The sequence below is a fragment of the Leopardus geoffroyi genome, chromosome D2, assembly GCF_018350155.1.
Source record: "Leopardus geoffroyi isolate Oge1 chromosome D2, O.geoffroyi_Oge1_pat1.0, whole genome shotgun sequence".
Classification (NCBI taxonomy): domain Eukaryota; kingdom Metazoa; phylum Chordata; class Mammalia; order Carnivora; family Felidae; genus Leopardus; species Leopardus geoffroyi.
Window position 1 is genome coordinate 83,625,134 of NC_059334.1, and position 15,109 is coordinate 83,640,242.

The following is a 15,109-nucleotide window of genomic DNA, read 5'->3' on the forward strand; positions in this document are numbered from 1 at the left end:
GAAAGCACCAATGGGAGAGGGAAAGAGAGAGAGGGAGAGAGAGAATCCCAAGCAGGGTCTGCACTGTCAGCACAGAGCCGGATGTGGGGCTCGAACTCACCCACCATGAGATCATGACCTGAGCTGAAGGCAAGAGCTGGACACTTAACTGATTGAGCCACTCAGACGCCCCTAAGTTTAAATGTTTTAGAAACCTCCCTAGTCTCTCCATGTGTAACAGGGATAGCAGAGCACGTCCTAAAGATTGAAACAAGAAAGGACATGGAATTGTCGGCCCAAGAGGGATTATTTTTATTTCAGTGTCGACGATCCCAACATTCAGATGAATGTGTTTCTTGTCAGCAGGAGAGTGCAATCTGGGAAATTATGTGAGGGGTTACCATCAAAAGCGTTGTTTTGGGGGCTCCTGGGTGGCTCAGTCGGTTAAGCGACCACCTTCAGCTCAGGTCATGATCTCACTGGTTCGTGGGTTCGAGCCCCATGTCAGGCTCTGTGCTGACAGCTTGGAGCCTGCTTCTGATTCTGTGTCTCCCTCTCTCTGTCCCTCCCCCGCTCACACTCTGTCTCTCTGTCTCTCTCTCCTCTCTCTCTGAAAAATAAAATAAACATTAAAACAATTTTTTTTTAAGTTTTGTTTTATTTTGTTTGGGAGGGCTTCAAACAGTCCCTTAGCAAGGGCAGCCGGGATAAGCTGGGGACCCTGCGCGCTGAGTGATTCTCCGGCATTCGTGGAAGACAAATGAAGATTGATGAGGTAGGGCTGGCAGGTCCTGCGGTCGGGTTGATTTAAGGTGCCACGCTGTGGCCTTTCACCAGGCGGCCAGATAGATCAAAAAGCACAGGTCGATAAGGACCTCGGAGGGATTCCCTGGCTCTTCATCCAGAAGCCATTTGTCTGGTACCCGCACCTGCCCATCAGTGCCACGGGAGGTGTTATCAGTTTGCACAGCTTTCGCTTGGGTTTATTTTCTAAACCTTATTATATAAATAAAACTTCATTCCCCGAGGACTCAGCTGGAGCGCATTTCCATAAGCCTTGAGGCACTGAGGATGCCACTGTCGGGCAGACGGGTCATCGAGGGTTTTCTCGGGCTGCTGGCACATCTAAATAATTAGGAAGCCAAGCACCCAGGTCCGTTGCGGGAGGCTTACTCCGCTCAGCAGAGTGACCGAGGGGAAGGAAGGTGAGTTGTTCCAGAACATGAAGCCGAGAAAGAATGCTGGACCCCTGCCACCTGCCTTCGGTCGGTATTTGCCACCTCGCCCGAGCATTACCTGCTGTGTCCTGAGGACCAGGCGGGGAAGGGGCCCCCCGGGAGCATCTGAGAGTACCGAAAAGGAAGTACTTTCGGATTACATCCCCAGGATTGGGGCTCACACCTTCGAGAAAATATCAGCCCCGCACGCAAGAGCTGTTCACCTGGGTGGCGATCCGGACTGGGCTCCGGAGCTCAGGAGCGGGTCTGGGAATGAGCGCTACTCTCGCAAGGGCAGCTCCTGACTGCTCTGGAATGACAGAGCGTTTCCTGCAATCGAGAATATTCCTTGGAAGGTGTCGTGTGAGGTGTGTATGCTGTCAGCCACCAGGGGCCACACACCTGGCTTTGAAGGTCAGCTGCCCCCCCCCCCCCAACGCCTGGCCCCGGCCCCAACCCCTGGGGCTGACTTCAGGCCCACCGCGCCAGGAGCAGAGGAGAGAAGAGCTGAGCTTCTTTGGTTGTGTTTTGCCAAAGGCATAGTTTGGACCAGATCCTGGGGTGACGAAGCCAGTTTAGGTCAATAGCTTTCAAGGCAAGCGGGAGGTCCCTAGGGAGGTGGTGTGGCCGGCCGGAGCCTGGGCAGTGGGTATGCCGAACACGGGCCCCCGCAGGAGCAGTGAGCAGGGGTGCAGAAGGGCATACGAGGCAAGAATTCAAAGATGGCTCCGGATGGGGAGCCTGGGTGGCCCGGTCGGTTAAGCTTTCGACGGTTGGTCTCAGCTCAGTTCTTAAGCTCGGGGTTGTGCGCTCAAGCCCCACCTCGGGCTCTGCACCGGGTGTGAGGCCTGCTTAAAAAAAAAAGAAACGGCTTTGGGTGTCCCTTGGGTGTTCCCTCGGACTCACTCCAGTGCTACTCCCCCCCTGCCTGTCCCTGCTGTGGCTCCTCCAGCCAGAGCCCTGCAGACTGCCACCTGTGTGGAGGCTAACCGTGTGGCCCTTGGCAAGCTACTTCTCCTCCGTAGGCCTCAATGTACCCATTTGGGAAGTGGGGATGAGTAGAGCATGTCCTTCGCATATAGCACCTAGGTGATATCGTATATAAAACGCATAGGACGGTGCTGGCACCTAGTCAGTGCTGTGTAATTGTTGTCAACCGTCATTAGTTTGATTTAGTGGCATCAACCAGACAAGAGCACGGCCCTGCTGAAACTGACCCTTAATGACATACAAGGAAAAATCCACCAGAACTGATGTGCCTGAGATTTCTGGGTTGGGGAGCGGGCAGAGCGAGGCCAGGCGCCAGGCTCAGGGACGGTCCTGGACCTTCCCAGCATGGATGGCCTCCTTCTCTGCGCCGCAAAACCCTACCCTGGTCCTCCTGACCCTAGAAACGCTCTGTGGGAGCCGGCAATATCTTCGGGCAAATAGCACCGTGATTTTAGAACAGTGCTTTCCCTATGGTCACAGGCCCCGTTTCAATTCATAGACCACTCTTTTCCAGGTAGATGACCCACAGTCTTCAAGAACTCCATAAACACCTGCTTCTCTCTGGGGATTTTACCAGCAGCTAGCATCAGTGCTTTGGGGTTCAGGGCCCGATTGTAAATATCATCCCATCATCAAGGTGATAGCTTCATGGGAATGAAGAAAAAAAACCCTGCTTTCAGGAGATGGTGAACCATCATCCTCGAGTGTCATCCTCCCAGGAGGTGGTCACCCATGGCTGAGTATCGTGGTGTGGGGAAGCCACACAGGTCCTGTTGAAGATGGCACGCACGTTCAGCAGTGTTCGTACTGAGAGCGCCTAATGTGACACACCCCCCTCCCACAGCCTCGTGTTTCTGCAGCAGTTGGATGCCAGTGGGGAGCACACAGAATCTTCCGAACTGAGGTCTGGCTACGGGAACCTGACTTCAGATGTGCGCTGACCTCAGTCCTGATCGACCAAGTCTTAGGTGTTGAGGAGCACTCCTCCGTCTGAAACATCACTTTTCTCCTTCTGTTTCTCGACTGTGTGTTTTGGAAGAAGGAAGACGAGGGTCCCAAGATCGAAACAAGTGTGGCATTTGGAAACTGCAGACTTTACAGTTACGTCTTCTGGGGAACCCTGAAGTGACTCGTAAAACAGAGTGCAGAGCGCCTACGTCCGTGTCTCTGTGTACTTTTGCAAGCTCTGCCTCCTCAGAGTGCTTTTCCGTTAAGACTTTATTCTCTGGCTCTGGTGACCCCCGTGAGCCTGGAAAGGCGGTGAGCGTGCAGAGGGTGAAGGCAACTGTGTGATGCCATAAGGTCCCCGGAACAGAAGTCATGTCTTAGTGCGTTGGTGTCCTCCCCAGTACCGCGTACCCAGGGGATGGCCCTCAACGAAGGGTGAACACACGGAAGGTTCGTTCCCTCTGAAGTATGTCTCGGCTTCTCTGGCCAGTCCGGAGGACACAAGGGGATGAGCGGAGGGCCCACTCATCTATGCCGAGGGCTGAGAGCCACCTGATGGGTCCTTGGGAACTTTCCACGTCCTTCCTTTGCTCCATCCTAAACCCTGTGTGGGGAAAAGCCCTGGAATCCTCAGCACCCAGATCGGAGCCTGCCTCTGGCTCTTCTCCCCACGTCCTGTGGTCAGGGGAAGGTCGATTACTTTCCCTGGGCTTGGTGCCTTCCCTGCAAGGTGAAAATAAGCCTGTTCTCGACTTGCCCACTGGATGGGTCTGGCAATCTAGATGGCTGAGCTGAGGACAAGGGATGGTTTCTGGCTGTCGGTAGTGTGCGTGATACGGAAGTAATAAACTAACTGCATGAAAGCATTTTACCACCCCACATGCTGCCTGTGATGAGGTGGGTGGGAAGCAGGGGGCAGACAGATCATGGCGGTCCTTGTCAATGGGGCCGGGGAATTAGGGAGTGGGGAGGAAGCCGGTGTCCAGAGAGCACCCACGCCTCCCCGCGTCATGCCTGCCCACAAAAGCCACTTTGGGCAGGGAGGTATCTCCACGGCACAGACCCGGAGCCCAGGGCTCAGCTGGGAAACCGTCTCAGGAACCACAGTTGGGGTTGCTGATGGGCTGCCGGGGCCGTAAGCTGGAGGGCGGGGGCTATGACCTGCCCCTGGGTTTTGGAGGTGTGGCTCCTTGGGTCTCTGCGGTGGACTCAGGGGTGAGGATCCTCAGGTGAATCTCTGGAGAGGTGGATGGGCATATCCTTTGAAAATGTGAAGTGTCTTCCCAGGTCCAAGATGCCAGTGGGAGCTGGAAGTCCACAGGCAGATGGGTCGTCCCCGCTGGTTGACCTTTTAGAAATACACCGCCCCAGAAGTTCAGGCTGACACGCTCCCCCACACTGGGCCTCCTCGGGGTAAAAGCAGTCATCAGCAGAGTCCCCACGCCCACAGATACATGTGCACAGATACATACAAGATGGCGGGGGTGCCCCGTGTCCAGCCACTGCTGCCCCCAACAGGGTGTCTCTGACAAAGTCCCCAGGGGCCCTGACCAGGAGCTGTTACAGTTTTGAAACAAGTGGTGGGTGACCTGCCTCATCCCTGGGAAGCCTGGGCTGACCACCCTTGGCCTTGTGTCCAGCAGGCTCAGTTGTGGAAAGACATCTCAAACCCAGACAAGCTGTCCTCTGTGGGGTGGTCCCCGGTCAGCTCAGTGGGGTGACCCCTTCAGGGGATGGTCATGAAAGAGGGTGTGGCCATGTCATGGGAAGCCCAGCAGAGACCCCCCTGAGACACTGCAAACGTCCCCTGTGTTCTCTATTCCCTGATGGTGAAAGAGAGGTGCTTGTGTCCCAGGGCATCCCGCCTGGTGGAGGTGAGAGAGGGCTCCCTGGGGAGGCGGCCCACCGGGAGCCCAGACACCCCGCAGAGGGAGCCCCCACCCCGACTGAGTTCTACAAGGCATTCTGCCAACCTGAGGGGCCACCAGCTTTCTCCCTCCCCAGCTTCTCCAGTGCTGTCACCCCCAGCTTCACCGGCCTGATGACCAGTTGACTGTGCCTCGGGTACAAACAGTCCTGTAATGGCTCGGGGACCAGGCCACGTCTTTATCATTCCCTGGAAAACAGGACAGCCTGTGTGCGTGTCCGTTTGTCCACGACCAAGGCTCAACACTAGACCCGGTGGGGGCTGCAGATGTGCAGGTCAGAGCCTAGAATCAAGTCCCTGTGTGTGTGTGTGTGTGTGTGTGTGTGTGTGAGGGAGACAGAGAGAGAGAGAGAGAGAAACAGAGAGAGAGATGGGAGGTTCCAGGCACCCAAGTCTCCCCCAGGAAAGGACAAAGCCCCAGGCTTCTCACGTCTCTTGGGGCCTTTTAATCCCTGTTGTCTTCTGCTTAAATGAAGGGACAGCAGAGGAAGAGATTAGTGGGGTATTCAGGGCCCCCGAGGGTTTCTGTTGCCGGGTAAACAAGGAGAGATCTCTATCACAGCCTGTCAGTTGTCCATCGGCCACTCAGTTCACCAGGTATTGAAACTGATCCGGGGAGAGTTTCGGATTTATCTTTTCAGGGCGGTCAGGTGGGGGGAGAGGAGGCGCCCAGCATTGGGAAGTTCCTTGGGGGCGGCAGGGTGCCCCCCACCCCCTGCCCCCCACAGTGTCCTGGGAGGACTGCCTTCTCGAGGTCTTCTTCCTGTCACCTGTGTCCCAGACACCACCCCCCACCCCATGGAGCCCCCAGAATCCCACACAGCCCCTTACAGCTCCTTTCTACCTGAATGCCTTTCCCTCCCTTAACTGCCTGGCTAGTTCCCGCTGGCCTTCACGTCACCGCCTCCTGGAAGCCTTCTCTGATATGCCCCTCCATCCCATCCCCCCCTCCTTTTCCCCCAGTGATGCTTCACTTTTCCCTTTTGTTCCCTAAAGGGTAGCAGACAAATCCTGCCCCACACGCAGTTCATCTAAGTGGGGGCTCACACACTCGGGCCACAGACCTGCTGCTTCTCAGATTGGGAGTCAGGGACCCCATGACCATGTCTCAGAGGAAAAATCCACCAGAGTTAACATCACTGCAGCCTACAGGATAACCATGTTTCAAATTAAACATTTTAAACAGGTTATGCATTTAAGAGCATAGCTGAGACCCTGGGATAACGCGTGTATGTACGTGCGTGCACTGTGTTATTTTATATTTGCGTATGCAAAAATGGTTTATTACAGCCCATCTGTATCATATATTACCTATATACTTGTACATAATATAAACTTCATATATGTATGAATGTAAATGTAGGACAGGCATGTGATAAGGAAACCGGGAGGCACTGCCCCACGGCACAGCATCCGCCGGGCTGCGTGGCGCCTGGGCTGGAGGGATGCAGCTCCACGCCTCTCCCCTGGACCTGGGGAGCAGGAGTCCATCACCCCCCACAATCCGCCAGGGCCCACGGTCGGCTCTGGAGCAGCTAACCAGCCACCTCCCAGGCCTGCAGGGCAGACCCGGGATGCCACTCTGCTCCCCGGGGGTTCAGAAGAGGCAGCCCAACCTGGACCAGACCGCAGATCTCCTCTCATCCCCCATTCACTCCCCTAGCAGCCTCTGTGGGCACCAGCCACGCCCCGGGTTGTAGCAGGTGCATTCAGCCCTGGGTCTGCCCTCACAGAACTTAGTTCTAGAGAAGGAAGGTGGAGACGGGGAAGCAGACAAACCAAGAAAGAATGTGCTAGGGGTTCAGCGAGGAGGGGTAAGGGACCGTGAGCAAGTGGGGGAGGTTTTGCAGGTGGGGAGGGGAGGGGAGGTCTGGGAGGAGGTGCATCTGCCCCGAGACCTGACCGGGACAAGCACCCAGCCCGTGGAAGGGTGAGCCCACAGCCTCTGCAGGAGTCGGTCCCCACATCCCCCCCCCGGGGCCAGTCGGGGCCCCACATCCCCCCCGGTGACCTCTGATATTCACAGCACATGGGTTCGAATAAGACATTGGACTCCAAACAGTGCGGAGAAACACGCAAAGCCAATGCCGTTCCCATGCTCAAGGGTCCAACGAGGATCTGCTCCAGGACCTCAGTGCTGGCTCCACGGGACCGTTGTCTTAACCCACCTGTTAATTCCCACCTATGAATTCCAATAAACCAAATACACACGTTGAACATCCAACAGGAAGAACACACACACACACACACACACACACACACAAAGGATCCACCTTCCACCTTCCATCCTACAGTTTCTTTGAGAGGAGGATAATCTCATTTAGAGACTGATAATCTCCAAGAGCGGCACCTTTATGGAAGATCCCTATAGAGAAAGAGTTTCGATGGTCCGTGAGAAATCATTTTTCAAGGAGAAGAAATGTTCTCCCTCAGGCCCTGGGATGTTTCCGAGCTGACCCCGCCAAAGGCCTCCGGTCAGAGCCTCTTAGGTGAAATGGGTTCTGGGCAGAGCTGCGCTAATCCCATCAAAGGGGGACCGGGTGGAAGGAGGCAGCGTGACCGCCCTCCACCCCGCCCCTCGAGGCCCAGGAAGGAAGTTTGCTCAAAATGCAAACAGGTCTCCACTCTAGGAGGGATTAAGCGGCCTCAAATTAACCTCAGCTCACACTCACCTGCCTAGGGCTGCTCTGATCTGTTCTAGAAAGACTGGCAACACCTCTGAGAACATTGCATTCAGGGAAACCCCTAGCTTCAGGACATTCTTCCTGTTTGCTTTCTTTAAGAGCAAGGAATTAATTATAAAACAAGGAGACAGGACGCCTTGACTCCGAGAACCCTCCAGAAGGGCCAAGACACCGATCCCTCCCCTCTCCCTGCACCGAACCTGCCACAATCGATACGGAGTGAAAGCTCGTTCTGAAAATAACCTTGACAACAAATCCTGTCGGCTGGCTGTTGTTCTTCTCCTATTAAGCCCAATAAAATAATCAACATTTACATCTCAATTTCTACTGCCGGAGAGTTTGCTTCTCCTGGCGATGCCCTGGCTGGCGGGGGAGATCTGTAGCAGAGGGGGTGAGATCCTTGAGGCCGAGCGGCCGCAGGCAGGGGCTTTGTTGAGGGTGAATGTGCTTCTCGGGAGGCAGTGACCTCAGAGGCCAGAGGGCCGGGTACCAGCTGTGGCCGCCACTCTTCAAGGCAGAGGAGAGAGGAGTTGTTATGAACGTCACTATCTGAGATGGACAAAGAGAACATTCAAAACTGGGTGTGAGCTTCAAGCCACGGGTTCGGAGCGTGCACACTCAGAAGTGTGGTCTGTGAACCCTGACTGCTCTGTCACTTGTTGTCCGCAGGGCATAGTGGGACCTGGCCAGGTAGGGGGGCACACCTCCGCTGGGCTGGATGGTGGGAGGTGAGGGCGGTAAGTCCCTGAAGGCAGAGCTTTGGAAGTAGCGTGTTGGGCAGGCCATGCAGGTGAGGAGCCAGCCTACGGAAGGTCACAGAGGGACAGCCACAGCCTCCAGACTGTCCCCAGGAGCACCCCAGGGGCTGTAACTAGCGATGAGGCTCAGGGAGGTAGAGGGAGAGGCAGACAGAATGGTGACTGGTCCAAACCAGTGTTCAGAGTTGGGGACTCTTGGGTGGCTGGAGCCCAGACGGCCAGGAAGAAGCAGGGGTAGAGGCCACAGGAGGCAGTGATGAGGAAGCTGTGGGATCTCTGGTGGAGGCAGGGCTGTGGGCAGGGCAGGATGAAGGCAGGAGGGTGGCTCATGCCCCTTGTGTGGGGGGGGGGGGAGGGCATGAGACACTTGCCTTGGAAATGGAGGCTGGAGGACGCTGAAAGCTGGCGTGGGAGCCACTAGGTGGGGAGACATAACGGTTTCGGGAAAGAGGAGGCGGGTTGGACAGATCGGGGTCTGTCGGGGGCGTGGAGGTTGGCTCACCTTTCCAAGACTCCTCTGATCTCGACTTGGAGCTGGGAGTTTCTCCAGAGGAACAAGAGGTGACCAGCCTCTGCTTCGGTGGGGATGTCCAAGGAGGTGCAGGAAGGCAGGACGAAGCTGTGGCCAGCAAGACGGGTCACAGAGGAAGATGCCAGGGCCTCCTGGGAGAGGCAGGCAGGACCAGGCCGGGGGTGGATGGATCCCCAAACAGGAAAGTGGCAGGAGAGAGGCCAGGCAGGGAGGGAAGAGCTGCCCGAGAGAGAGGAGCTGGATAAAGACCAGCTGAGACCCCTGCATGAGGCGGGGTCCGTGCAGCTCTGGGGAAGGGGACCTACCCAAGGGGAGGTCGCCCAGGTGGGAAGGGATGAGGGCCTGGAAAGGAGAGCCCAGTGCATCAATGCACACTCCTGCCAGGGTCTGAAGACCACCCTCCTGTTGGTTGTCAACACCCGGGCTGCTTTGGAGCAGCTGTGAGGATGTGTCTCTGCTCAGAGGTAACATGGTTTCAGGGGAAGCAAATGATGTCATTGACGCACGCTTCATTTAATCCACTTACTCTGTGCAAGAAGGATCCAGTGCCGGGACCCCCCATGCTGGCCAGGTGGGTGGGATGACAGCACCCAAGAGATGCAAACAAAATGCTGAGGGAGTGCAGCACAGGGTGCTCTGGAGGGCTGCAGAAAGGAGGTGGCTCGATCTCAGCCCTTGACCAATGCCACGCGGGTGAATTAAATAGCTTAGGTTGTTAGGGGTCGGCGAGTGAGGTTGGGGGGTGGAGGGGTTTCCCACACTTAGCCCCTCCAAGGATGTAATAGGCATGGAAGTTAGAAAGGGTTTCAGCAGATGTCAACAGTGGCATGACAGTCATCGGTGAGGATGGGGACTCTCGTTGGCCGGGGGTCCACTGTGGCGGGTGACCTTCCGCATCATGGAGGTGTCAGGTGCATCTAGCCGCTCGGTGACATTGCCAGCATGAGGGCAACGGAGGCTTGTGTTTTCTTGGGGCTACATCACCAACTGCCTTCGTCCTACTGCCGGGGGCCGTGTCCTTGGGCTGCCGGGGATGGACAGGGCCCCCAGCCCCCAGCCCAGAAGCCCGTGGTGCAGCAGGGAGATGCACAGCCTCACGTGGAGAGGAGGGGCCAGGCACCGTGTGGTTTGGGGCCTCTGTGTTTCTTAAGTTACTCTCTTGGGTGATAGTTTTTTAACATTCCGGCTACTTTGGTCAGTTACCCCCGTTTCCCCAGACAACTAAGGGACCCCCAGGGATCAGGAGAAGCAAACTCACCCATCATTATGACAGAAGAGGTCCCAGTACATTGAAAATCCCCGAGCCCCACTCTCCCTCTGAGCGCACACCCCTTTGCCCCGAGTCTGCTCCCCCCTGCTTGGGGAAACCCACTCCCGTTACTGGTAAAGATGGCTTGGAAATGAACAAGGATCCAACTTTTTAAAAAGGAGCAGCCCCCAGAATGCTAAGTCAGCATTTACCAACGCTTGCTTCTCGGTCGGTCGAGGTAATGGTCACATGCACACAGGCTCGCACAAAGGACCCGAATGTCAACTAAGTTGGAGAAAGGGTCAGTTCAGCTGAATGGGCAGATTTCTTTGTTGCCTGAATTCTTGGCACCTTGAGTAGGCAAATGCGCGTTTTGCCTGCAGGAAGGAATGGGGAAGGCAGAACTGTTTGCAGGAGCCTCTCTGAGGATTAGTGTGTCCCCAGAAACACAGCGGGGGAGGGGGGGGCAGGAGGCATCCAAATATAGGCAGGTGTCCTTCTGCTCCCGCCTCTGTCTCACAGACTAGAATCATCCCTCCATGGTTTGAACCCCCCGCCCGTAGACTCCCGCCTAGAGCTCAGAACCAGGCCACAAAGGTTCTTGGAGCCCTCCTGGGCCCCGCGTGGGTCAGCAGGTGCTCTGCCCGGGCTCCAGCCGCACACGCAGGCGTATGCTGCCCTCTAGTGGTGTCGCATTGAAACGGCCGCGCTGATGCTGATGCGGAGTCTGGGCTGCGTGTCCCCTAAGGACGGCGTCCCTGCTGTCTCAGAGGAGATGTCCCGGTTTTATACGAAATACTCTTTAATATCTCCGTAATGACGTCCATAGAGAATATCACCTGCTCATGCTCCAAATTTCAAAAAGGTAAGCATGATGCCTCTTTAACTCTAATATAAAGAGGGACTACAAGAACTGAAAGGAAAGTAATTTTTTCCCTTTTTTTAAAAAAAGTCTTAATTTTAATTCCAGTTAGTTAACCTACAGTGTTATATTAATTTCAGGTGTACAATATAGTGATTCAACACTTCCGTACGTCACCGGCTGCTCATCAGGACAAGTGCATGCCTTAATCTGGAGATTAACTATTAACCTATTTAACCCATGCCCCAGCGGAATACAGTGTTATATTAGTTCCAGGTGTACAACATAATGATTCAGCAATTGTATTTATAGAAGATATTATAATGGATATTTTTCATGGACTCAGCAGACACGCAATCTCCAAATTGCCCGCTAGGAGACAGTGTTGCTCCTATTGAGAAAGACTCTAGAACAGGGGTCAGAGTAAATACTTAACTGATTTTCAGGCCAAAAGCTGTCTGACAAAACTATTCAACCCTGCCAGGTGCCCTAGGGCAGCTACAGACAGTGCATAAAAGCACAGGCATGGCTGTGTTCCAATAAAGCTTTGTTGACAATAGCAGGTGCCTCGCTGGATTTGGCCCACAGAACGCAGTTTACTGACCCTTGGTCTGGGGCAGCCCCTTCGGTTTACAGGTAAGGAAACTGGGGCTGGGGAGTGCAGGGGGTGGCAGAGAGTGGCCAAGGCTAGGAAATGAGATCCTGACCAAGTAACAGCAAACCCACCCACCCTGCCTGGCTCCTTCCCTAGTCCCCAGGCTGTCACTTCTCAGCTGTAGGTAGGGGGGATGGGGTAGAGGGGGAAGGACGAGGGATAGGAGGGTGCAAAGATAAGGTGCGTGTTCAACTCTGACACCTCCAGTCCCCCTCCATCCCGCCTCAACACGCATTCACTCATTCGTCCATCCACTTGTTCATTCTGGCCTCTGTTGGCCCTATGCCTGCCCCACCCCACAGCCTTCCCGCTTGGCGTGGAGCCTCCCAAGGGCTCTGCCAGTTATCCCAGAAAGGCACCACCACAAGACAGCAAGCCATCCTGGCTTGCCTAACAAACCACGCTGGGCAGCTCTGGGTCTCTCTTATTTGTGTCTATCGATCCCCAGGGTATCTGCTCCTTGTTTGTGTCCACAGGGTGGGCCTACGGCGGACATTCAGCACCAGGGCCGGAGGACAGAGCCTGATGGGGCCAGGCCCTCCAGTCTCAGCCCCAGGGACCCCTGGACCTCTGGGATCGGCTTGCTCCTGGGCCTGGATGTGAGACCAGTGCCTCCCAGACCTGCGGTTCGGGGCCAGTTTTGTTTCTTTTTTTCAGTTCATCATGGGCTGATAGTTCTGTAAAATACAGTCAATATGGAAGTGGGGAAATGGAGACGAAGAGACGTGTAACGAACATTATTAGATTCCACGGTTACACGCTTGCTCTGCCGAATGGCTGTGAAGGCTGACAAACTCTCAGCCCCACTCCTCGCATCATGGTGGATGGAGGCAGCCTGCGCCCCCGAGGCTGACGTGAGCCTGGGTCAAGCCTGCCTCAGTGTTAGCTCCAGGGTCAGCCCAGCTGGCTCTGGGGGCCCCCTGGGGTCTGGGGCTTGCCACCTGGGGCTCAGGAGGCTCCCAGGAACCCAGGGCCTCGTGTCCGGGACAACACTTCATGCTGCGGCCATCCTCGACATCATAGTTGCTGGCTCTGCGCTTCCCCTGCTGTGAAGTGTGTCCTCGGGAGTGGCCGTGAGACATCACTAAGCTCCCAGCCCGGGGTCACAGGGACGTCAGCACTGCTGGAGCTCCCAGGACATACTACATGAGCACTACTAGGGTGAGCAGGGACCCAGGCTCAGGGTGGAGGAGACTCCTGCCAGATGGAGGCTCATCAAGGACAGGGACCTCATCATGGGGGCCAGGAGGCCCGAAGGTCCCAGAGTCCTGGCTCTTCACACCCTCCTGGTCTCAGGGGCCTGGAAAAACCCTGGGGTCCGTTTCCTGGGAAGAGAGGGGGCTGCAGGGGACCAGGAAGCACGGAGATGGGTCCTGCAGGGGCTGGGACTGGCTGACGTAGGGAGGCTCCTTGGGGTCACGGGGGTGGGCTCCTTCCGCGAGCCTCGGAGCCTCCTAGAAATAACTAACCGGTGTCCACAGGCCTGGGGGTACTTGTCTGGACCCTAGATTTAGATGCTGTGATAAGTCTGGAGGCTGAGGGGACTCAGCTCTGTGTCCTATCACTGACAGAGCCTCTCAGAGAGAGAGAGAGAGAGAGCACGCACATAAAGGTCTGTGGTAGCAGAATCCTAAGAGCACGTCTCTGTGGCTCTCTGAGGATCCCGGGGTGAAGCCAGGCTAGGTTCATGCAGACTGGGAGTATCCCAGGGTTCGGGGCCGGGGGCAACCTAGAACAGCAAAGGGAGGCCAGACCGAGGTCCAGGACCCCGTGCTCAACAAAGAGAAGGGAGGGTCCTTCTATGACCCTTCCAGCTGCCGGTGGCCCCAGGGGTCCCTTGGCTGTGGCCACATCACTCCAGTCCCTGTCTTGTTTCCACATGGCTCCCTTCTCCCTGTATGTCTGTGTTTTCACGGCAAGTCTCCTCTGTGTGTGTCTGTGTCCAGATTTCTCTCTTCTTATAAGGACACCAGTCATGTTGGGTCAAAGGCCCACCCTGCTCCAGTCTGACCTCATCTTAACCGATTACACCTGCAACGACCTTATTTCCAAATAAGGCCACATTCACGGGTACCCGGGTTAGGACTTCAGCATATCTTTCTGGGGGTCACAATTCAACCTGTAAGAGGGAGGGTCTCACCTAGATCGCCCTCGTTCAAGTGTGGCTGGGTTCTACGGCCACTACATCATCCACTAAACCCCGTGGCCTGAGATGTACCAGTTAATTTGTGTGTCTGTTCCTGGATATAAAGAACATCTAAAAAAAAAAAACAAACAAACCTGCTATTTTGCACTATTATGGGCCAACTTTCAGTAAGAAACAACTCAGCATCAGTTAATAAATAATTTGACGCTGAAGGCAAGGGCCAGATGTTCATCTTTGTGTGTCCCAACACTTCGCAGATGATGGGGCCCCAGAAAAGCCAGCGGGCCCAGCGGCTCATCCCTGAGGCTCACTGGCTGGTTTCTCAAAGCAAGCAGTGGGAGGAGGGCGTCTGGGGTTGGAGGGATCTGAGGCTCCCTGTGGCTAGCCTTCCGGAAGAGGTTATCCGTTGACTTGTCCCTTTTTTTTTGGCAACTCTTTCATGGTTCAGCGAAGGTCCGTTTTCTACCGTGATGCAGTGTCTGAAATTCAGAGCACCTCAGCTCCTCTCTGCTTTTCATCCTTTGCCAACAAAAGTAGTAACATTCTCAAGGTTTGTTGGGAGGTTGGTGACATTTGCAGGCCTGGGACGTGAGAATTAGTCGAGTTGTGCTTTAGAAATCTAGACCGTCTGCTCGAGCTGTTCAGACTCGCCATTTTTCACCTGTTAGACAAGGACTTCTAAAATCACCTTGGGAATATACACACGCTTCCTGGGAAATACCAGAGGCGTTCTGAGATCTCTGCATCGATCGTACTCGCTATTGATGTTACTCGTAACATTCTTTTCATGGAAACAGATCAGTGGGATCACTTGTGAGGCTTTCCCAAAGAAGTTTGCTGGGAAAAATAGGGAACGAGAAAGTGGGTTTGTAACCCAGAGAAGGAACCGTAGCATCTGGCCCGGGTCAGCCTGGGTTTTTGACCTTGGGTAGCTCAATTTTGACCTTTTTGACCTCAGTTTGCTCATCTGTCAGGCGGAGGTAGCAATGGCATGGTCTCCGAACTTTCAGGGTGGTTCCATGAGAAATGGAAGAAAAGGGGACGGGGCCACATGGAACAGAATCAAAAGCAGACTGGAAGGGAAATCCGTGCTCACAGTGGCCTCAGTGACACAGGAAGGGGGGGGCTGGGATAGAAAGGGGACCTCCACATGTTTAGTAAT

At 55.2% G+C, this 15,109-nt stretch overlaps 1 long non-coding RNA gene across 2 annotated transcripts; it reads left to right on the plus strand.

Moving 5' to 3' along the window:
• Positions 1-11,017: 11,017 nt before the first annotated feature.
• Positions 11,018-14,159, plus strand: LOC123577546. Of its 2 annotated transcripts, XR_006701918.1 has the most exons (3): positions 11,018-11,149; positions 11,707-11,782; positions 12,278-14,159. It is a non-coding gene; the product is annotated as an uncharacterized LOC123577546 (long non-coding RNA). The 2 variants fall into 2 exon arrangements; XR_006701917.1 differs by lacking the exon at positions 11,018-11,149 and having other exon boundaries at positions 11,620-11,782.
• The last annotated feature ends 950 nt before the right edge of the window (positions 14,160-15,109 follow it).